Raw genomic sequence first — 24,341 nt, 5'->3', positions numbered from 1 at the left:
GTGCCATAATTGGTACTGGCCTGTGTAGTAGGTAAAAATATACAATAAAACAAATATTATTTAAAATTCTACAATAACATACATCTCATATGATATGACGAGAAAATAAATGTAATGCAGTGTATGATTTAATAAGCGATTTAAAAATGTAATTAAAAAAACTGCATTTAAATATTTCAAAACAGGAAATGTGCACACTTAAATCTTCTCAGACTTTGGATATTCAGCTGACTCCAGTCAGCCCTGGTAATCTATAAAATATTCAAATGTCAGACAGTTAATCAGCTTGGCCTACTCTGCTGTATCAGTCAGTAATTTCTGCTAGTTTTTTTTTTTTTTTAAAGCAACTCTGTTTTTTATTTTTTATTTTTGTACAAGTTCAGTTCAAATGTGAATAAACAGATAGGGTTGGTGTTGGCTGAAAACATGTAAGATGGGGTTTGCAGTTCTGAGTACATAATTTGCTCTCTCACTGAAATGATTGCAGCATAAAGGTGAAGTGCATAATTTGTGCAGCACTAGTGGCACCAAACAGAATTGCAATCGAACATAACAACATTGGCTCAACCGGTAGTATGATTTTAAACTGGGGCTACCCAACTGAAAAAAGAGCTTTTTTTGTTTAAAAACAGTCTTTATTTTTGCAGTTCTGATTGCCGCTGCTGGAAGCGCAGGAATGAAACACTTCACCTTTAAATTTGTGTGAAGTTAAGACAGATTGTTTCACCAAATGTGTACGTACTCTTGAATAAATCTTATCTTTGGTTCTTCATTAAAAAAGAAGAGAAGATAATTTCAGCTGCCCACTGCTAAAAGAGCCATTTTACAAACACAACTGATGCATATCTGATGAGGTATATTATTCATGTGTGTTTGTGTTTCAGGGAATGTTTTAGCAGCACATCTGTGTGCGTTTGAGCAGAGGAATCGTGTGTGTTTGCAAAAAAGCATATGCACACAGGCTGTACTCCCCCACCTTCAGCTGGGCTCCTGCTCGTAAATCACAGGGCTGTTGGTTAATGAAAATCTCAGGCAGGAGAGAAGAGGAGCGATACTAAGAGAGAAAGTGAGCACAGCAACAAGGGCCATTCATTTTTTCCTCTCCTCTTATAGGCTGTTCTGCTCTCCCCATCTTTTTTTCTCCTCCTCTTGTCTCCTCCCCTCTCATCTGTTCTCATCTTGTCTCCTCTTGCATCACCTAATCTCATCCCTTCGCACCTTCTCCCTTTTCCACCCCCTTTTACTTCTGTTGTCTCCTTTTGTCTAATCTTCTCCCCTCCCAACTCCTTGTCTTCTCCTTTTTCGTCCTCTTATCCTGCTTTTCTCTCCTCTCATCCCCCATTTTCTGTTCTCCTTGAGTCTTTTCTCCCTTTCCTCTCTTCTTGACTCATCTCATCCCTTCTCCTCCTGTCTCCTTTCCTCTTTTCTCCTCTTCCTTTCACCTTCTTATCTCCTCTCCTCTTTTTTCCTCCCCTCTCCTCTCATCTCCTTTTCTCGCTTCTTCTGTTTCCTCTCCCTCCCTCTCTACTTTTATCTCCTCTCCTTCTCTCCCCTTTTCCCCTCTCCTCTGCGTTGCCTGGCAGCAGTCCATCTCTCGTTCTCTGTGGTTAGATGAATGTCACAGGTCTGCATACTAAACAGGCAGGGAGCCTGGCACTTGGCAGGGCACAGAGGTTAAACAGGATCACACACATTCAGAGTCTGTGTCACTCAAATGCACCAGCACCCGGGGGTCCCATGATAGACACTCCAAGGAGGCAGAGAGCGTGACCCCTCACTTGTTTAGAGTGTGTCAGGATGATTGGATCAGCCCAGCTCGTGCAGGAAACGGGTTGAGGGTGTGCTGAGCTTCAGCCTTATAATCCTCTTTTCTGGAATCCAGAGAGCTGGCACCTCTTTTGTTTGTTTGGACGAATTCAAGTGAATCACAGTTCGGATTCTATCCTTCATCTTGATAGCAGCGGCCTACTGCAAAAAATACCCAGCAGATGGCATGATATGTAATGTTATGACTTATATTACAGGCTTTCCTCTGCAAATATCGATATATGTGCAATTAATTGTGATTCATTTGATTAATTAACATTATTATTATCACCTCGCCCACATGAATGGCATGTGCAGCGGTACTAATGTTCACAAGCAAACAAACAGCAAGCACTGGCCACAGTCATCTGGAGCAGAAAAAGGTCATTGTGGTCAGTCTTGCATCAGGTCTGTTGGTTTATGTGTCAGTGGGTCTTAATGCGTGCCCCGTGGATGCCCATCTTTGAGCCATATGCTGGGAGCAGAGCCAAGGGAAAGGGAGGAAAGAGACAGGAAGAGAGAGACTTAGAGACTGGCACGCACATACTCCGCTCTCCATCCTGCTTTCTTGCATACTAAAACCAGGCCACCTGCTAGCAGTACATCACACCCTGCTTGCTTCATCTCACACACGCATACACTGCTGAGACTATACACTACCTCACAACCTCACTGCCCACTGCTGAATCACATTTCACTCCAGAGCGTAGTGGAGGAATCGCTCTTCTGATTTGTCGGGCACTCTGAGAGAAAATGAAAAGAGACCGATACAGGTTGAAAGAATAAATAACCATAGCACACCTATACTTGTAACTTACTGCTATCTTTCCACTCCAGTATCTCTCATTCATTGCTTTTTTTTCATAGACCGGTAGAGTACCGCCTTTATTCTAGCTTCCCGCCGAATAACTGCCTTTCACTGACAGCAACCGGGAGAGGGTTTTCTAATTCAGACAATCCTTTCCATTTCATTTTTCCTGATTTCAGATATAATGCTTTGCTTGAGAGGCTTGAGATCTAGGTCATGTTACTCATCTTAAACCTGATTTTCTAAATTCAAACGGATATGTGTTTCATCTAGCTTAATCTGATTTAGCCAAGTATGACATGCTCCTGAATCACTCTTGTTGGTAGTTGAACCAACCAATCAAATTTTATGGAGGGGGTGATATTTAGGGCTAGGTTTAAGGTTAGGATTAAGGATATGATTGTTTCAAAGGAGTATTTTTCCAGGACCAACAAAGGATTTTGATTCACTAAATCATGTTGCGTGTTTAATCAAGACACTCTGGTTGGGAAAAACATAAGCAAGCACTTGATTCTGCAAAAAGATTCATTTGAATCCATTTGGGTGTTTCTTCAACTACGGGCACTTTTATGTCCCAGGGATTGATATTTTTAATTTAAAATCTTTGTAAAATCATAAGAATAGCCTTTAGCTACAGTAAAATCACTGTACCACACATTCTCCAGTGGCTTATTGCTTTAATTGTGATATTTTAAATGATTACATTAGTGTGAAATAATCATAAACCATTTCCAACTGAACTGTGTTAAGATGGTTTTTATGAATTTTAACACAAATTATGACTGTTCCTCATCTGTGGCATCATTTTTGCAAAAATAAATAAATAAAGGAGACAGCAGTATCAATGAAGAGCTTAAGATGAAACATGAGACACATGAAATGTAAGGGAAGTAGTTCATATTACTTATTTAAATTTTTTTGGGCATCATTTCCAATGAAGCTTGAAGGCGTGGTAAAATATTATTCTGTTCTGAACTGTTTTCAGAAACAAATAATTCTGCGTTTTGGATGACCTGAGGGTAAATACATTTTAAGCTCATTTTCATTTTGAGTGAACTATTCCTTTAATTTTGTGTATTTAGGATATGTTAGCTGTGAAATTAGCTTTAGCAAGACAAAGGAGTTGGCCATTCAATAATAAAAAAAATTATTAAAACATTATTTCCATCACAGAATGCTATTAAACACAATATATAATTTAAAATGTTGGATATTGTTAGTGGGTGAATGAAATGATCTGGCTAGAGTATGAAAAGTGTTGAAAAGTTGAAGAAACACCTGATTAGTTTACATATTTCTAATGAATTAACAATAGAATATTTACGGTTTAACATTTGAAAAGGAGAAGGTACAGCAAGTGCAGCAAATCAAGACACTACTTACACAGTTGTCAGTTTTGCTTTTGTTCATTGATGTTTTTTTTTTTGTGCAGGCAATCCAGACCCCTCATTCCTAGCACTTCCTCACCCTGTCTCTCTTTCACTCTCTTGTCTCTCAGTCCCCTCCCATTTATGCTGGCTCTGCACATCCTCCTGTGTCTCAGCTTGAGGATAAATATTTCATTGGGCGTTAAATATAGCTGTGCTCACAGCGAAGCTGACGGAGCTACACTTGCTCTCCAGGACAGGAGTTAAGGGGAAAGGGGGGGGCGTACAAGTCAGGAGAGGCGAGAGGACACCCAGCTCAAAGGAGACTCCCCTCCATCCTGGATCAGCCCTGCAGCTGTTCTCTTATCGCCAAGGTTACTCTGGTCAAACACCCAGTGTGGTCTGTGAAACATGTGCTGCAGCATGTTAGGAGATCTACCCAAGATGCATGTGCAAAGCAGTAGATCACCTTCACTACAGTAGCAGGTTAAGCTTATTGGTTGCGTTCGCAGGAGAAGTCTGTTATCTACTATGTCTTCAGAGATATGGCTCATTATAACTCCTCCTCTTATGGAGAAACATGAGACCAAGCAGAAACATAAAGTAGCTTTGTGTGAATGTAGGAGAACAAGAGACAGAGGGAGATAAAGAGGAAGACGAATAAGAATAGCAAGATATAGAGACCAGGAGAGAGAGAGGGAGAGAGAGAGAGAGTGTGTGCGAGCATAGGCATGCATCTTCGGTGCTGGATAATGAATACATGAATCAGTTTGACGTTTTGAGAGTGTGGGAGGCAGAGCAATTTGAGCAGCTCAAATGATGAATAACTGGCCAAATCTGCAGTACATCAGGATACTTGGGGAGGCTAAAGGGTCCTGGGTTTGTTGCCTTATGCAGAAAGACCTCATAAAAGACAATAGTGTGTAATCTGGATCTCCAGTGTCGAGGATTTTAATGCTCGTGTTCCTGCCGCAGGACATCAGCACATTGCGAGGATAATGTGCTATAAAATATCAATTAATGGCTTTTGTTTGATAAGTACAGAGAATCTTGTACCACTCAGTTTTGAGCTCTGTTCATCTAGCTCTCTGTCTATCTATCTGTCTATCATCTATCTGTCTGTCTGTCAATTTATTGTTCTACCTATCGTTCTGTCTATAGTTCTATTTGTCTGACTGTTGGAATAAACCATCAAACTTCATGGCTTTTCAAACCTTTTTTAAAAACAAAACATTAATCGCATTATGGACAACTTTTTGTTTTTGTCACATGATCAACAGCAGGGCTCGCAAAATTTAAAAATTGCTGGTAGCGCTTCGGGCAGACATTCTTCAGATTTTGGTAGCCCAAAATGAATTTAAGTAGCCCGAATATAAAAAAAAATGACATTGGCTGAGAAACACGTGGAAACAATCAACTATGATCCGTTTTACCCCTACAAGCTAGTGAACAACACAAATCAAGGAAGGAATTTCATATAACTGTTCAAGATAGCCCGTCGGGCAGGGTGGTGATACATTTTGGTAGCCCGACTGGAAAACACCCCAGCAGGCACACGTCATAAGACGCCATTCTTCAGATTTTGGTAGCCCAAAATGAATTTAAGTAGCCCGAATATAAAAAAAAAAAGACATTGGCTGAAATTCACTGCGGACAAATCAGCATGATTAAAAACGTCATTGATCGCTTTTTTTCTTCAAATAACAAGTCAAGAGAGTAGGGGTGCAACGGATCACAAAACCCACGGCTCGGATCGCATTATCATATCAGATTTTGAATAACAGATCAGGTCATTTTGCAGATGAGCAAAAAAAATATGGTTCTTTATTATTTAAATAATAGAATACTTCTTTGATACAACAGCAAAAACTAGTAGCATATAGGGATGTAACAATTCACTCAACTCACGATGCGATGCAATACGATTCATGATACTGATTTCACATTATAATTTTCTCTTAAAATTTTTCTTTTTAACAAAATGAGATTTAAGACAAATTATAAATGAAAAGGTGTCCTTTTATTATTTCTCCAACAAAATGCAGCACATTTATTTGTGAAATTGAAATATGTCAAATAATAAAACTAACGTGAAATTTTAAAACAAATCCTAAATCAAATAATTTAATAATACAAATAAAATAAATCTCTTCATATAAACAAACTAAGGCTTTGGCTGTGCTTTTTCCATTTAAAATCAGAGGCAACCACTGCATTTTAATCATGATCCAAACAAAGATGCTAAATACATGTTATTTAGATTGCAATTAGATTGTATAATTTCGAAATTTGAAGCAAAAAACAGAATGGTCTGATTTTACCTTTGTGAATGAGACGCAAATGTCACTCTCTGACAGCAGGTGGCGCTTATGGAACAGCAGGTATTTATAGGCTGCTTCCCCTTTAAGACCGAATGCAGGGATCCAATATAATGATGCGTGCACGGATCCAATATAATGATGCACTTGAGATTTCTTTCTCCACTGTTTACGTTCACTTAAGGCATAACCGACTGTGTTTACGAGAATACTTGCCAAGACAGTTATTTTGAGATAATTTTGTGTGTATGTGTTCATTCAGATGCAAGGATATGCGAAAGAGGAATCGATTCTGTGTACGCGCATTGTCTGAAATGCAGCTCTCTGTGCGCGCTTTGAATGAGTGTGCACGGCTCCGAATGCGCGTGAATGGTTTAAAACACGAATGTTTAAAACGGCAAGACTTAGAAACGTGTGCAAATGATCAACTACGATCCGTTTTACCCCTACAAGCTAGTGAACAAGGCAAATCAAGGAAGGAATTTCATATAACTGTTCAAGATAGCCCGTCGGGCAGGGTGGTGATACATTTTGGTAGCCCGACTGGAAAACACCCCAGCAGGCACACGTCATAAGACGCTGATATTTGGTTAAATTTCGGTTGCGACGTCGGGTGACCAAAATTCAATGTAAATTCAACGTCTAATGTCAATGTTAAATTGATGACCAATACCGACGTCAGCTGACGTTGATATTTTGTTGTTTTTAGGTTGTGTAACCAAAATCCAATGTTAAGTCAACGTCAAATATTGACGTCAACCCGATTTTCATTTTCAACCAAAATGCAACGTCTGTCTGACGTCATGTCCAACGTCAACCTGACGTTACATAGACGTCTGGTGCCTGCTGGGACAGTTGCCCCGGGACGTCGGGCTAGCGATTTTGCGAGTCCTGAACAGGTAATGAAGTTAATAGCTTTTTAGAGACTAGATGGAAATCCACCCCCTTGTTCGTTAAAAGCATACAATCTGCACTAATATGCATCTAGTCTACATCATCTATTTTCTTTCATTCAGGGAAGATTAGGACCCTCTTTTTGTGGCATTGGGAGATGTTTCCTGCTTATGAATGGAAGGCTTAATAATACCATACCATTAATTAATAATACCATACCATTTCAAGTTGTGCAGTTCAAAGTAATTTATGGACTATCATAGTGGAGGTTGTGAAAGCACATAATTTGCCTTTTATAATTTACTAATGCATGTGAGACATTTCACTTAATTAAGGATGTTTGCTTTTAGTGCGCTAAAACCATTTAGATACGTTCCTTGTCCAGTCCATCATGATTTTGTATTTTGAATATGTTTTTGCCATGGCAGTAAATGGCTAGACTATCATTTAACTCCTCCAGGCCACTAGTTTTGTCTTAATTGTCACTTGCATTTAGTCAGGCACACTTTGTTCTGCCATGGCTATCATTGTTTCCAGAGGAAGTGCTAAGACGAGTCCATTCACCTTTCTAGATCGCACCCTTTTCTGAGAGTTATTCTGTCTTTTTTTTTTTCTGTTCAGAGCGGTAATGGGTCTTGTTTCTGGCATTAATCTGTCTTAAGTTTTCCCTGTCTTTGCCTCGCAGGGGGATTTAATGAGTCAGTCTCCTTTTCCTCTCAGGGGAAGTCATCTGTCTAGACACTTTCAACTCTTCTTAACAAAGAAACAAATTGTCTTCCCTTGGTTTTCTCTTGTTCAAGTATGGTTATTGTAGACTGTTGTAATGAACTTTGCTGCATCTTTAAATATTTACCCAATGTGGAAGGCATGCTGCGATATATTCTCTATGGTATCTATCAAAAGGGTTTTCACTGAATACAAAAAAAGTACTTCCGTTAGAATAAGTGGGTTTTATGCCATTCAGTCCAGATTTTCTTACTTCCTTAATGTTCAACATCAATCGTCCCTACTTTAGCAAATATGCTACTTCAGACCTCTTACATTGAGACTGACCAGGAGATCCATTGTGATGATGTTAATACAAGCACAGCGCGAAAAATCACTGTTTACTTCGAAACTTCAACTGTATGATATGTAAAGGTGCTGTGCTGGTGCAGCGATCCATTATACGAGTTTGTTGCAGTTTTGCTTGCCTCATACATGCTGTCATCTGAGCTTTCTGAACTGCAGGAATATCTAAATGAAACATGGGTAGAAAGAGAAAGAAAAAGAAAGAAAGAAAGACAGAACGAAAGAAAGAAAGAAAGAAAGAAAGAAAGAAAGAAAATTTTCATGGTTGGCTCTATGAACAGATTAAAATGTGCTATATTCATGACCAAAAATGATTTTCAGTAGCATCATGTCTTATAAAAGTAAGCCCTGTAGCACTCTCTAGCTTTGTCCTTTTTGGAAATAAATCATCATTTTCATCTTAACTGTAATTCAGAGGTGAAAGCTTTTAATTTGCGTAGCATAATGAAATGCTCAAAGGACAGAGGAAAAATGCTCTCGCAACACTAAAGGCATTAGTAGATCTATATACTTAATCCATAACCTCAATGTGTTTCAGGCGATCATTGGTACTCGTCATTTATCTCCATTTGTTAAAGTAGCCTATTGTGAGTTTGGCTTTCTGCAGGTTTTATAACACAAACAGACCCTGTAGGTTAAGTAGGGATGGAAATTGTAAGGAATTTAACAACTCTGGTTCTTTTAAACCTGCAGTGTAAACTTTTTTTTAATCAATTTGCACATGAAATCACAAAAACAATTACTGGTTTTATACAGGTCTCTTGAACATGCCCCCTGCCTGCCATTGGGTGGCTAAACACAAAGTCCTGCCCTAAACTTCTTGCCTCACGATTGAGCCAATGCTGCTGTGTCGGGCTAGTCAAAAAGGATTTTTATAGACTGTTATGATACTTTTGACCACTGTAATCCATCCCTTTATATATATATATATATTTATATATATTTTTTCTCTCATTTGGGAAGTTGTGAAAATGCATTAGTGTTTTTTTTTCTTATGCTGTTGGAGAAAAATGGAACACAAAAATATTTGCTATAGTTTTGCAGTGTACATTTATAGAAGTTTGCCCTGCTTAGTTAACTTCCATTCAAAGCCGGACATGTGAAAAGGGTCGGTACGAGAACAAACAAGAGTTTTCATAGTGGCTTGCTTACAGTTCTGGCTATGTATTAAGCTGGGAATATTTTAACATCTGAAAATCTACACACTTCACAACTGCTTCACTAACAATTATTTTAGTACATGACGTAGTAGGCTACTCTCATCAAATTTAAGTTTAGACTGAAAGCCACAACTCCGCTAAAACATCATTTCTTTTGCTGTAGATTTGGTATCAGCACAGTCCTGTGCAGGAAAGAATGGAGACATTCAGGAGCCATTAACAAAACTGAATGTCATAAAGACCAGTTCCAGTATTTTTTTTTTATGTAACCAGTTCTCACTCCCCAGCACTAGTTGTGAGTTCAGAAAACAGGCTTATTGCAGAAAGTTGCCTCAAGGGCCTGTCATCTTGACCGGTGAAGGACAGGGCGTGATGTTACTGTGTGACAGATGTCTGTGTGTACAGCCATCATGAGCTGTCAGTAAGCAGAAGCGTTCATAGCCCGCTGTCCCTCTGACAGTAAAGGCATATGCTTTTACGCACAAGTCCCCCTACTAACCTCCATTTGTCCATGACAGGTGGCCCCACTGTGTAGGTGTGAGAGGGAAAGGCAAGGTGGAGGCTGTCAAAGGTGACCATGTGCGTAGTCGGCTTGTGTCATGGCCTGTTCATAGTGAAAAGCGTACAAGAGATAAATCAACTCATACAGAGAGTTCAAGTTCATTTAATTTATCTCTGAGTAACCACATGGCAGCTGTACTCCTATATTTAAACATTATACAACATCTAGTTCTGTTTCTCAAATTTGACGAATTTGGCTGAACGTCATTTCAAGAGAGCTGATATAACAACCCAACAGTACTCTTTTAGTGATTCTTTCTGTATGATACAGTTACACCAGTAGATAGTGTGGAGTGGGTCACTGAATCATCCAGTCTAAAATGATTTGTTCAAAAGCATTGACTCATTCAGGAATGAACTGTATGGGAGAGTCATTTAGTCATTTACTCAACCAATTTGTTCAAAACACTGATTCATTCAGGAGTGAAGCAAATGACTGTTTAAGTGAGTCTTTGGGCCATTTACTTAACCAGTTTGTTTAAAAATACAGATTCATTCAGGAATGAAACAAATTACTGTATTTGAGGGAGTCACTGAGTCATTTACTCAACTAGTTTGTTCAGAACACTGATTCAGTCAGGAATTAAACAAATTACTGTCTTAGAGTGAGTCATTGAGTCATTTACTCAACCAATTTGTTCAAAACACTGATTCATACAGGAATGAAACAAGTGCATTTGTTCAAGATAGAGACATTGAATCAATTTAAATTTGAATCATTGGAACTAGCAGAACAAAAATAAAGAATATAACTGGAAATACTGTGTCTAACAAGTAAGTTACTCAAAATTGACTTGTTTATTGGACCATTAGATAATAGCCAAATCACACTCACAGTCATGTTGTTGGCCCGAATAGCATACATTTTAATTATCACACCAAGAGAAAAGTGCACAACTTTTGCCACACATTGCACATACTTTGGTCTGAAACACTATTAACCAGCGGATGAGCGAAGTGATATAAACGGCGAAACGTCCCAGTGCTGTTGAACTGTATATTAGCTGTCCTGGGATGTCACTGTCCAATCAAATTAGAGAACCAGAACTAAATATTGTATAATCCAGGATCTTGACCCACAAAATATGCTCTTAATAACTATTTTTGTTAGTGAAGACCAGATACAGTTTCCTGCACAACCCTCTACATTCCGAGTAAATCACTCGCATATGCGAAAGTCTTAAGTTCATGGTTACCAAGTTTTAATTCTAATTACTAAACTTCTATTATTAAATAATACTTGATTATCATATTATAATGCTTGACTGCTTGACTGACTGATATTAAGAGTGTACTTTCAGATATTTAAAAAGTTGTACCATTTTACAAACATTTTATATGTTTGTAAAATGGCATAACTTTATATATATATATATATTAGTATAGTATTTCAGTCTGGCGAGTAAACAAAAAATATACTAGCCAATGGCGATTCAATTGCCACGGTGTCCGTTGAGGGTTGCTGCATAATTTATTCTAATATATTGACATACATTATTCAAAATATGCAAAACACCACAGAATTGCCGGGAAGTTCCCAGAAGTTCTGTACGCTCAGCGGTCAGACACAGACTCCCTGCCTCACTACACCACTCAGGAGAGAGCAGCAGGGCAGTGGGCAGCGGTGCATGATGGGAAAGCTAAGCCCAGGTTCCCAGAAGACCTTCCAGCTCTGTGTGTGTGCAGTGTTTGATGTGCAGTGCAGTAAACAGCACAGAAGAACTCTGCTCATTCTGGTGTCTCCCCAGAGATATGCCAGCGCATAAGCACACTAATGAGCAGGGTGATTACGAGAAGGCTTTCAGGAAAATGTTACAAATGTAAATGTGCATGGCTGTCTCTGCTGTGACAGAAAGCATGTGTGTTTTTACACATGGATATGCATGGTTTGTCAGATATAGGGAAGTGATTAATAGGGAAATCCTTTTTCCTTTCATCTCTTCAGTTTGGGTGTTTTGGGACTAGAAACCGAAAGAGAACGCCAGGGAATTATAAATTATAGTTAGAGATTGCTGCGATTTTTAAATTGGTTGATTATTTTCACAGCTGAGTTGTTGAACTGCTACATTACATACATTACATAATACAAGACATTGTGTGCAGAACTGGCTAGTGGAACAACCGCCTATGATTTGCTCTTGTATTCAAAGCTACTTGAACAATTTTAATCTGCTGTAAGCAGGAGAGATCAAGGCAATTGCACTTTAAAAACATTTTTACATTTTTCTTCAGAACTCTCAGGCTATTACAAATGTATCAGCTGTGTTTTAGTGTGTGTGCATGTGCGTGTAAGTATAGAGAGAGAGTGTACCAACTGTCCCTGTCACAGTGGTCGTCCACTTCACCTCACATGAGAGCACACCTCAGAGTACTAATATCATACTGCATTAATACTAATAATACTGAACCGTTTTCTCCTTTATTCTGGCACAAATTTTTTTAGCTGTCAGAAATTATTTGTATTCAGTCATAGTTAGACCTAGGTAATTATTATTTGAAAAATATTTTTTTTACTAAAAGTAATTGTTTAGTTAAGTAGAACAGTACTCTTGATAGTTTTAATGAAATAATGTTAATTGTGCATTATGAACACTTTCAATTTAGTCATTTAATTTTTCTTTCAAAACTAGTGTTGTTGCATTTGCCCCGACTCTGTGGTAGCTGCCAGCTACAGTGTTTGCAACTTTTAACCAACAACCTATCGATAAAGAAGACACGTTTAAACTCAAAGGCATCAAAATTTAGCAGAAAATAAAAATGGGCATCAGATTTTTATATAAAGTGACAAGATTGTTTTTCTCAGGCAGAGAGAGAACACTACTGAATACAGCGTATGCTGAAAAGTGTCATCACTGTTATGGAAGAAATCTTGTGCGTTACAATTGCCCCTGGTCTCCCCGACTACATTGGTCTCCTGGTCTCCCCGACTACATTGAGAAATATTTTTGCTCTTCTGGCTCAGAATATATACATGTTCACACATATAGACAGTTGCAGTATTACATTTTATTTTAGAGTTGTGTAGCTAAGGCATTAATCAAATGCGTTAACATGCCTACTCTTTCTCTCTTTCACATGAAGCATGGGAACGTCTGATTCATTTCAGTGATATGGTTAGTGGGACTCTTCATTTAAATGAACCAGTTCAGAAAACAATTCATTTTAAACTATTCTTTTAAAGGCAGAGTAAGCGATTTCTGGTAGCCAATGTTGATGCGCGGCGCGGCGCAACAAATCCCGACAGAAAACTGCTGCCGGGTTCTATTTATGATGTGCTGACACACATTTCAAATGGTTTTCAACGGTCGTTTGATCGCGTCCAGTGTAGTCAGACTTTAGCTGTTGTAGACACGGTGTTACTCACCTACTGAGAAGAAACATAGCAACCTCGGCGTCCGATCGCAGGCCTCCGCTCCTTGAGTTCTCTCCAGCACTGGAAAGCTGATCCAATATTTTACACGGGTCCTACTTCTTGCCTTATCTTTCCGCAGACGTTTTCCTCTTTTGTTTTTTTATCCGCCATCTCTATCTTTCTGTCGCTCGGCTCGGCTAATGTCCGTCCCATGCACTGAAAGCTCTCTCCTCCACATCACGAGGAGACACGCCCCTTATTGCTGATTGGCTACAAGTTTGTTTTGCTATTCGGCCCGAATCAGTTTTCTAAAGTGTTTTTGAAAAATCACATACCCTGCCTTTAAGTCCCAGTCTAGATGCCTACACAACATTTTACTTTCTTTTAAGTCTAAAGACACAAAATAAGGCGTTTTCTTGTTTTAGTGGCAGTATCTTTGGATAGATTCAAACAGCTTTACTGCTCTTATTGCAAATAAAATAAATTATCTGATGGTTAAGTATTTAAATAGATATTGAGTGCTGTTAGCTGACGGAATCTTCAATGTAATTGAACTACAGTAACTTGAAATTATAAGCTGCAATTTCACATTAGCTCCCACTGCAGAATTTATTCATTTATTTTCCTTTTTCAGCATGCATGAAGGGTGGACGTGTTATTTTTGTCCATTAGCTTATTACATACCATCTATTCAGACAAATAACCCTCAGGGATTTCTCAGGCACCTTATCAAGGGACTTACTTGTGTAGATTGCCTTCCAGAAAAAAAAAGCTAATTTTAAAGCAACTGGGATGAATCAAATGTTATGACAAACCATTTTTGGAATAACAAGAGGGGAGGATTTATCACTAAATAACCAGAAGCTGAGCAATTATCATGTCATGCATGAGCTGGCCATGAAACCATAGTGTCTGATGTGCAGAGATTGCTCTCGAGTCCCAATGCGCAGGTGCACAGTGTGAATGCGCTCGTTTTTTTTCTCTGATGGCCTCAACTGGTGATGGCAAACTCGGAGAATGGGATCTGCTTAGTCATCTTTATTAATTTCTTTGTTCTATATCTGCCGGCGTTACATTTTGTCACATTTGTAAAAGTTTGTCTTTACAGCAAAGCCCGTTGTGGGCAGAGGAAATCGTTACCTCCCTGCAGACTTAATTAGGCTGGATGGTGGGGGTCGTCGCCCACGTGCTCTCGGTTTCCGTTCTGTTTCAATAACCTGTCAATAGAAAGCAAAAGAATAAAGCATGCATTGTGGGTGCTATGCCTCAGTGCTGTCTCTGCAGGCGTTTGGCACCTCTGATTCAATAAACTCATCAATGATCACTTCTAAAATGAAGCTGATCACTAATAGCGCTTCTGAATCCCAGAGCATCGATTGCAATGTTCATTAATTCACCGAGCACTTCCGCATCCCCCTTGAGATCATGTGTTTATTATACAGGTTTTTTTTTCCTTTTAATATAGTCCTGTGCAATGATTATTGCATGTTCTGCCAGTCCTCGCCTGCGGATGGGCTCAATATGGCAGATTTTATGAGCACCTATAATTAGAGCTGTAGTGGTGAGAGATTCAGTCCATAAGTAGCCCTGGGTCACACAGTAAACACTGCTGATTGCAGATCGACTAGCCAGTCAGCAGCAGTATACCAGTCAGGTTTGAAACGCCACTCTGGAGAAAAATGAGACTAATAATCTACCCAACAGAATCCTCCGTTTTAACAACAAAATGTGCAGATCAATGGTCATTTGATCGATGCTTCTTAGATGATTTATTTACGAGTCATAAAACCCCCCGTTTCTATGGACACTTGAACAAGAGGATATGAAAAATCCAGTCGGTTGCTGTCTGAGGGCTAGGATAAGGCATTTGGCGCTGTTATTTTATTGTTTATGGTGCAAAGCATTTGCTTTTGGCTACCGTGTGACTCCACGTAATGGAGTCATCCATCGCAGCTTTCTCAAACGAACAAAGTATCTTTGTTCTCTTTTTCTTGTTCCAACAATTTTCTAATCCGTCATCGTCTTCTGCACCAGTGACCTGAGATTTATTCATCAATATGTGAGAACAACAGATTGATTTGACCTTTCCTGTGTTACTGCAGGTGTCTGGTGCTATTTGGATTGCCTTGTATTTGACCTGGACGCATGCTTGCACTGCCTCCTCTGCTGGCAGCTGCAGACTACAGATGTAGCTCTCGAGCGGGCAGCGGCGTCTTTGCCACGCTTATGAACGTCTCTGCTTTATTTAATCTTGTGGCAGATGTCTGGGAGATTATGTGTGTGCATGCTTTCAGTGCATTGTTTTCTGCTTATGGACATGGTTTGTGGCGGTATGATGGTGTAAACATGTACCAGGTGCTGCAGGCCTGGGTTTTGTGTTTAGAGTGACTGCTAACAACACAGCAGATGTTGAAGTCAAGAAAGCGAGGAAGGGTCAGAGGAACCGGATTCTTCAGACTAACCCTGTTCTGATCCAGATTAAATGGTGCAGGCGGTCTTTTATAAACAGCAGTCCTGATATGTGAATCATCACAACAACAGGAAGGTGCTAATGCAGACTATTTAGCTTTGACCAGCATGATGATTCATTATGCTTCAGTCTTGGTTAAGCGTGTTATTTACATTCATAAATAGCACTAATTAAATATATTAAACAGACGATGCATTATAGTACCCATTTTGTTAAGTGCTACATATTATTCTGTGATAAAGCAGGTGTGTGTATATATATATATATATATATATGATTTATCCCGGTTAGTTGAAGAGAGCAATCAGAACAAACCGTTTCTCTAAAATGAATCAGAATTCACAAAGCTTCATACAAGAGGGATGGTGCAATACTATATTAGAATAAATAGTAATGTAGCTAAGGATTTTTCAAACGGGGTCTCAGTCATAAGTAATTTTATTTATTAAATAATAAACACATTATACATAACTATTTTAATAATTAATTATAATTTTTTTTATTATAATTCATTTTATTTATTAATTTTATGGTATTGACAGCCATAGCTGTAAGTTAATACATCTAGTACATACATGAGTAAATATGAGTACCATAATGTTGGGTCGAAAACTAAATATAATAGTTTATTGCACAATATAATTATTATCTCTGATGGCCTGTATCATTAAACCCTCATACCCTATATAAGCTCTATAATAGATTCTAGAATATTTTCTGGTCCTCACATGGGCTCATTTGAAATCAGTGGAGTGATTGTGAAACCATCGTACTTGAACGTGTGATTCAATTAACACCATTCGTGCCATAATATTGAGAAATCACTCAGACATAATTTTATCACTGGAATGGACATTATGGAAATGGATGGATTATTAGTGTTTGATTCATCGAATTAAATGTATTTAATCTTGATTAATCTCTTTCTGTCCCACCTCATCTTTCTTGCCCTCCTGTGTCTCTTTCAAATGCAGTTGCCCCCACAACCTCCACCGTACGTTCGGAGTTCTTCAAGCCATGCCAAGACAGTCAGGAGATGGCCTTCTGTTTGAATGAGGGAGAGTGCTTCATCATTGAAACAGTGGCAGGTGTACACAGACACTGCAGGTGAGCCTATGTGTGTGTGTCAGATTAAAGATGTTTTCCATCTTTACCATTTCCTCAATAACAATGACAAACCCCAAAGATATGCATATGGTTCTTTCCGAGTAGCTATTACCCTTTTTACTAATCCATGGGCAAATGCAAAGAAAACTAAGACTGTCTGCACTGGATTGGGTTAATGTATGCTGAAAATCACTAAAATAGAGTGCAAATTACTGCAATGATGTGAGATGAAAGTAGAAGTCATGCTGAACGATGTGGTCTATTTTGGACATCTTGGCACATGGACTGTGAATTGAGAACTGGTTCCATTTTTAAAATAATGCCAAAAACGAATGATGTTCTGTTAATGGTTCTTGCATGTGCATGCTTCCACTGATACCATAATAATATATGTTTGCATAGAAAAACAATGGAAAAGCGTTCCAGAGTGGAAGGCAAAAACGCATTCAGCGTGAATGGCCCCTAAAAGTCCTCCTGCAATACGACAAAATGGTGCCACAGCACAGCTACTCTTATGAGCGTTTTTTTAATCAAAAACCTACTGTTCTTTTTAGTGAATCAAAGACAGCGCAATGCTATTGAGTGGTTTCTTTTCAGTGAATCAAAAATATATAGCTAAGCCAGTGTAGTCCAATTTCTGAACAAATCACTCTGAGTCGGTTCTTTTTAGAGAATCAGAGACATTTAGTGCAACTAGAGTAGTCCAATTCCCCAACAAATTATGCTATTGAGTCGGCTCTTTTCTGTGGTATCAAAAACATACAGTACAGCTCAGCCAGTGTAGTCCAATTTCTGAACTCTGACTGACTCTTGAGTCAGTTCTTTTTAGTAAATCAAAGACATTTTGTGCAATCAGTGTAGTCAGTTTGCTGAACAGATGATTCTGAATGAAACGATTTTTATTAGTGAATCAAATGCATACAGCTTACAACTAAGTGTGAGACTTAAATGGGAGTCGTTTATCCACTGTTCATATGACAATGTGTAGCTAACACATTATGAGATAGTATTTGATAAAAATAAAAGAATGACATTTTAACACACTGTTTGTTTAGTATTGTTGTGTACTATATTGTTAAGCTCAATTATTGTATTGCATTTATGGTGCCTCTAAAAAGACAGTGAAAAAATCATTAAGTCCAGGCACATTTATGTATCACTTTATACAATACAGATTGTTTCAAAGCAGTTCTACAGAAGATAACAGTGTCATTATTCAGATCAGTGTAGTTCATTTTTGTTTCAGTTTAGTTCAATAACTGTGTCAATGTTGCAAAGTTCATCAATTATGGCTCTACAGAAGGCGGTGGTGTCATTGTTGATGTTAATCTAATAATCTAGCTCAATTGTCATTCAATGTGTCAGTCCAGTTAAATCAAAAATATTATTAAAGAATCATTAATAAAAACATCAAGGAACCAGATCAGATGCAGAATCATATGACAATTTCCATCACTAGCTGTAAATCTGAGGGTGCTTTGCCTTGAGCCATACCATGAGAACTTGCAGATGTTTAGGAATATCCATTTAGTTTTATGCCTTATCAGAGGTTCTCTTTGCTCCCCAAGCCCCAAGACCTGCCTGCCTCTTTTTCACTAAAATGTAATCATGTTTTTTAAGTGTTTTTTTTTTTTTAAATAACCACCGCTACCTCAGGCTAAAGGCTTAACACAGGCTAATGTTCAGTAGAGCACATGCAGTAAATGTAATCAGAGGTTTTACCCATATTATGGCAGTTATTTCTCTCCTTCATTTTCTCTTTTATCATTTTTTTCCGTTTGGCCTTTTATCAATCCCACTAAATGGATTGTTGTTCCCAGTCATTGCCATGGTGACAGACCTTTGGTGTTCATTATATGCACACAGATAATAGAGCTGTGTCCGAGTATTGCAGTAATATAAACTGTTTATAATTTAATGTTCATGGCACAGAGAGGGTGCCTCCAATATCAGTCGTTTGTGCAATTGTGAATTGTTTTCCATCACCTTTATTGCACTTATAAAGTGAACAGGGGTAATGAGAAAGCCAGGTTTCTCATAATATTAGATGTTCATAATTAGTAAATGTGATATACTTTTGTATCCGTTAATTACATTTTAAAACATGCTGTGTTATTTTATCACAGTCATTTGCCTGTAAATGTCTAGAAGGATGGCAGAAAGAGTGCTAGAGTGGAGAATTACAGTGTTAGGATTAATAAACAGAATGTGTCTATTTCACACCAAGGAAAATCTGACAGGAGGGATTGTTCGATGCACTTCACTGAAGACAAATGATAAAGACGTAGATGTATAATGCAGGAGCAGGATCTTGGAAACCTTGGTAGGGGTATTAAGGGATATGACTTGACAAAATGAATCATATTAATGATGACGATATCCTCTTTTTCAAGTTTCTTATCAAACTCTCTCTTTTCCGAGGAAGCAGTGGCGATTAAGCTGTCAGATCTCGACACACAGTGTTAATCCAGGAAGCTGTCTTTCCTCCTTTTCGATGGCTTTAGGGAGGACTCGCCGCACTTGTACCCTCTTTAATGCCCAAATAACATCTGAAGGATGTTAACTAAGTAAGACTACAGTCATGGCCAAAAGTTTTGGCAGTGACATAAATTTTGTGTTTTGCAAAGTTTGCTGCTTAAGCTGTTGTGTGTTCATTCACATTGTTTCTAGATTATTGTGTAGAGTGAGCAGATGCATTTTAAATAATTGCTAAAAACTTAATTTGCCAAAAAAATGAACTTTTCACAAAAAAACTAATTTCACTGTTTTTGGATCCTGACACAAAATGACCAGCTAACATTAATTGACTAATCATGTCAGCAGCACATGTGAAAGTGTGAATGAGAACTAGTCAGGTTAATCACTATCATACTAATTAGATTGTAAGAGCAGACTGATTGCTATAAAAGGAGGGAAGAAGTGCTTCCAATCATTGTGTTCTTGTTAGCAATGGTTACCTCCAAAGGAACATGTGTTGCCATCATCGCTTTGCATCAAAATGGCCTCACATGCAAGGAAATTGCTACAAAGAATATTGCACCTGAAAGAACCATTTACCGGATCATCAAGAACTTCAAGGAGAGAGGTTCGACTGCAGTGAAGAAGTCTTCAGGACGTCCCAGAGTGTCCAGCAAGCGCCAGGACTGTCTCTAGTTAACTTAATCTATATATCACACAAAGTACCGTTTTTCTGCAGATATCAGCATGAACACATTTAATGATCATTTTATACAAGTTCAGTAAAGCAATAAGTGACTTACATTTTAGACACAATATTGCTTGTTTTTGCTCAATTTTGCTAATGAAAAAAGTTCCAAACAAAGATCACAGCACTGTTTTGCGTCTCCGAGCAATGGTGTTTACTTATTGAATGAATCAGCTTTTTGAACGAATCGGTTGAATAAATGATTCAGTGATTCACTCATTAACACAGTCAAATGCTTTGTTTCTGAATGAATCAGTCGTTTGAATGAATCGGTTGAATCTCAATGACTCACTCATTAACAGCCACTTGCTGTCACCTACTGGCAGTTTTAATTTCACATTTCGACTTTTTTCATGTTTTAAATTGTTTCAAATATCAGTATTCAACGTTTTATGTTAAAAACAAAACATTAGGCCTATTTATGCATCTGTAACTGCAGTTTAAATGCATCCATGTCCCCTCTGAGATACATAAACTGTGTAAATACATCTAAATGCTATTTCAGATGCAGATTCCAGAAATGTTTTCTTATGTTGGAATGAAAGACACTAAGTACCATATGAAGTGCTTCTTATTCTTACCCAAAAATACAAAATGGAAGAAAGAGTTAAAACTGAACACAATCTTGCTACTCAAGCTGTGTATGAACATTTTTTATATTTATTTGCTTCTTTTCCATTTTGCATTTACTTGTACTTTTACTTTCAATACTTAAGTACGTTTAAGATTAAAAAAATACTTTTCGTACTTAAGTACAATAAATATCACATACTTTAAGACTTTTACTCAAGTAATATTCTAAACGGTGACTTCAACTTCTACCAAAGTCATTTTCTGGCAAGATATCTGTACTTTTACTTGAGTATAGCTTTCAAGTACTTTATACACCACTGAGTATACCATAGAAACATGTGGGAAAATAATCTACAAATACTGAAGCAGCAAGCTTTGCAAAACACAAAATTTGTCACTGCCAAAACTTTTGGCCATGACTGTATATAATTATGGCATGCATAAATACATTAATTTTCAATCAAGAATATAAACATCCTACGCAAATTACCTTAGCATTGTCTCAGCTACAGCAGAGACTATGGCCTGAATGGGAAAAAAAGACTGTTTTTGTGCTTACGTTTATGGTAGGCATGTGATGGTATAAAGTTTTGGTTACACTTAATTTCAAGTGTCCTTGTTACAGTGTAATTATACATTTAAGTACTGAGTAATATTAATTAACAACGTGTACTTACTATAGGGTTAAGATTAGGATTAGGGTTTGCTTTAGGGTTAGTTGCATGTAAGTATGCATAATTTATTACTACAGTATTTATTACTATTATTACTATAGTAAGTACATGTAAAGTAACAAAAAAAACTGCAAAATAAAGTGTTACCCAAATTTTCATATCATGATAATTGCTGAAACAATTATTGTATTGAATTGCATTACAAAATGTTATCATGTTTTTATTTTATTAACTTTCTTTGGAGTGTTTAAAAACAAAAATAACTTTAATCATTTACAGTAAATACAGCTTAAAGTGCAAAAGAACACAACTATAAAGAACAGTAATACAGAATCAGAAAATTTTCAACCAACATTGTGGATTTAATCTTTCCTGTTATGGCTTGTTTTAGCTAAAAATTACACATAAAAAAAAAAAAAGTGTAAAATGTTTAAGGGGTTTTTATGTATTTGGTGCTGCTTAATGAACACCTAAGAATAATCTAAAAAATGAAAAATCTGAAAGGCTGTTTGAAAACATGTAAATATTGTTTGATTTCCTCTAATCTCTATGACAAACGGGTGTCAGAAACAGAAAGTTGCCCAGCTGCTTTGTGTACAGGGGTAACCGCTGTATTTTTGCTTTTCTATACTTGCCAATGACCTTCAGATAGTGAATTTGCATTTTCATTCAGCATCTGCATTTTCATTCGGCATCTGTTTTTTTTGCTGACCAAAGTTTTATGCGGCATACACACAGTGTTATAAATTTTAACCGTTAGAAAATATAAACAATTTGAATAATAAGGTGTATAGAACTTTTAAGTGCCCATGATATCAATACAGTGCATGTTCATTACCACAGTATAATGCATTCCCGAAAATTGGCACATGTATAGTTTATAGGTAAGCAGTTAAAATACAGATTTGCCAAGATAATGGAACAGATCACAAACAAAATCTGTTGGCTCGTGAACAGCATGTCAGGTGGCAGCAACTCGGTGGCTAAATCTGAATGCAGACAGCACGCCTGCTGGTACTGTCCTTCCCTTTTGGCTGCTCAGTTGGTTTAAAGGATGAACATCTGTGGATGCTTAGGTGTTGAAATGAATTACTTACATAGTGGACAGACAGTTCAAAGCATTTTAATTGAAGCATGCATGTTTAAACAGGTTTATTTGAATAAAATGGCTTTTCCTGTGTCAAAAATTTCACACCGCAGATGTAGAAGATAAGTGGTGGTCTAGTGATTTGATTGATACCCCTTTGAATGTCAAACTCAGCAGCTTTGAATCAGATTGAGGAAGCTGAGACAAAGACAGAGGGATGAGAAAAGAGATGGACAAAGGGGTATAGAAATAGATAGGAAGGTTGTAAAGTGCCGCCTACATAAAATCCTATTATGTTTTACTGAGTAGTCTGGGTTAAACCGTACTTTAACTTCAATTTATGGTTATTCTTATTTATTTGTTGTCTGTTTTACCGTTGCTGTAGTTGTTATTATATAGTGGTCGTGATGGCAGATGGAATGCTCTCTGAATTGAATTTGATTTGAATGGAGAGGACTGAGGGAGCGAGTGATAGAAAGAGACAGGGAAAGGAGCAAGGAGAGCATGTTTTTCTCCCCCGAGTGAGACGAGATGTCAGCAAGAGAGCTTGGCGTAATTAATCATTCTAAGTGCACTAACAATGAGAGAAAAGGGGAATAAACATTCAATAATCACATCAGATGGGCACCATCGAGCAGGCCTTTAAGAGCCCCGGGTGAAGGAGGTCAGCTTTGATGCTGCAGAGTGCCGAGACCCCAATGCTGCCACCTCTCCTCACCAAGCAACAACATGTCCCTCACCTCTGCATGTATTTTACAACATGCAATAAAGCAGAATTCAATGCAGTGCTTGCAGGGATTGCAATGCAGGGATTTTTAGCCCTAGATATCATGACATTACAGAATATAACTACATTTATATATATATATACACAGTATCTCACAGAAGTGAGTACACCCCTCACATTTTTGTAAATATTTTATTATATCTTTTCATGTGACAACACTGAAGAAATTACACTTTGCTACAATGTAGTGTTGCTTTCGTCAACGAAAATTATGACTAAATATCGATATATATATATATAGTTTTTTTTTGTGTGATTACATTAAATGCAGAAACCAATGGCAGTTGTTCCAGATGCTTCCTAGGAAAAGAACTGTTCCGCTGAGTTTCCATGTTCCCTGCAAACAAGCAATGTGTGTCTATTTAAACAGGATTCATACTGAGATAGAAATTGTAGGAAAACTAAGATTGACATGCATAAAACCACAAGCCACGATAAAACAAACACTGTATTAAAAAACTGAGCTACGTTGGGGGTCGACAACCTCAGGCACATGTGACGAAGGGATAATCACTGGCAGGCAAGCTATATAAGCGCAAGAGAGATTTAATAATAAATGTATGGGAAATGTAATTGCAATGCAGCTGTTTGTTTTAGATATAAAATGTATGGGAAACCGAATATGGCAACTCAACTACTTGGCATCAGTATAGTGTGTTTTTTGCTAGAATAATACTTTGTGTAAATGAAGAGATGTTAATGTGTTTTAACACCTCTGCAGAATAAGATGACAGACTGGAATTTGCATATACAGTAGGGCTGTGTATCACCAGCAAAGTCACGATACGATACGTATCACGGTACAGAGGCCACGACACGATACGTATCACGATACAGGACTGCACTGAATTCCACCTCAGCAGAATTTTGTAAAACAGCTGTTTATTAAGTACTGCATAGTATAGTGCCATTTCTAACTATTGGCAGAGCAGGCAGCTGACCTCTGCATTATGAAGGGCCTCCATAACTGTACCACAGTACAATATAGGTAATGGCATATGTTTCATGTTTACATTGGGCACTCCCCACCAGGTACAATATTCTGATTGTTTGCATCTTGTTTTTAAGCCCATAAACAATAATGTACTCGTTCTAATAAAT

The 24,341-nt window shown here is 37.8% G+C and overlaps 1 pseudogene; it reads left to right on the top strand.

Annotated features, from left to right (window-relative positions):
• LOC107722447 (pro-neuregulin-3, membrane-bound isoform-like) overlaps positions 1-24,341 on the top strand; it is a 161,183-nt pseudogene that overhangs the window by 80,286 nt on the left and 56,556 nt on the right.

The sequence above is a fragment of the Sinocyclocheilus rhinocerous genome, unplaced genomic scaffold (assembly GCF_001515625.1).
Source record: "Sinocyclocheilus rhinocerous isolate Xijiao unplaced genomic scaffold, SAMN03320098_v1.1 scaffold1175, whole genome shotgun sequence".
NCBI classification, from domain to species: domain Eukaryota; kingdom Metazoa; phylum Chordata; class Actinopteri; order Cypriniformes; family Cyprinidae; genus Sinocyclocheilus; species Sinocyclocheilus rhinocerous.
The sequence above is the reverse complement of the archived record's forward strand: the minus strand, read 5'-3'. Positions and strand labels throughout refer to the sequence as shown.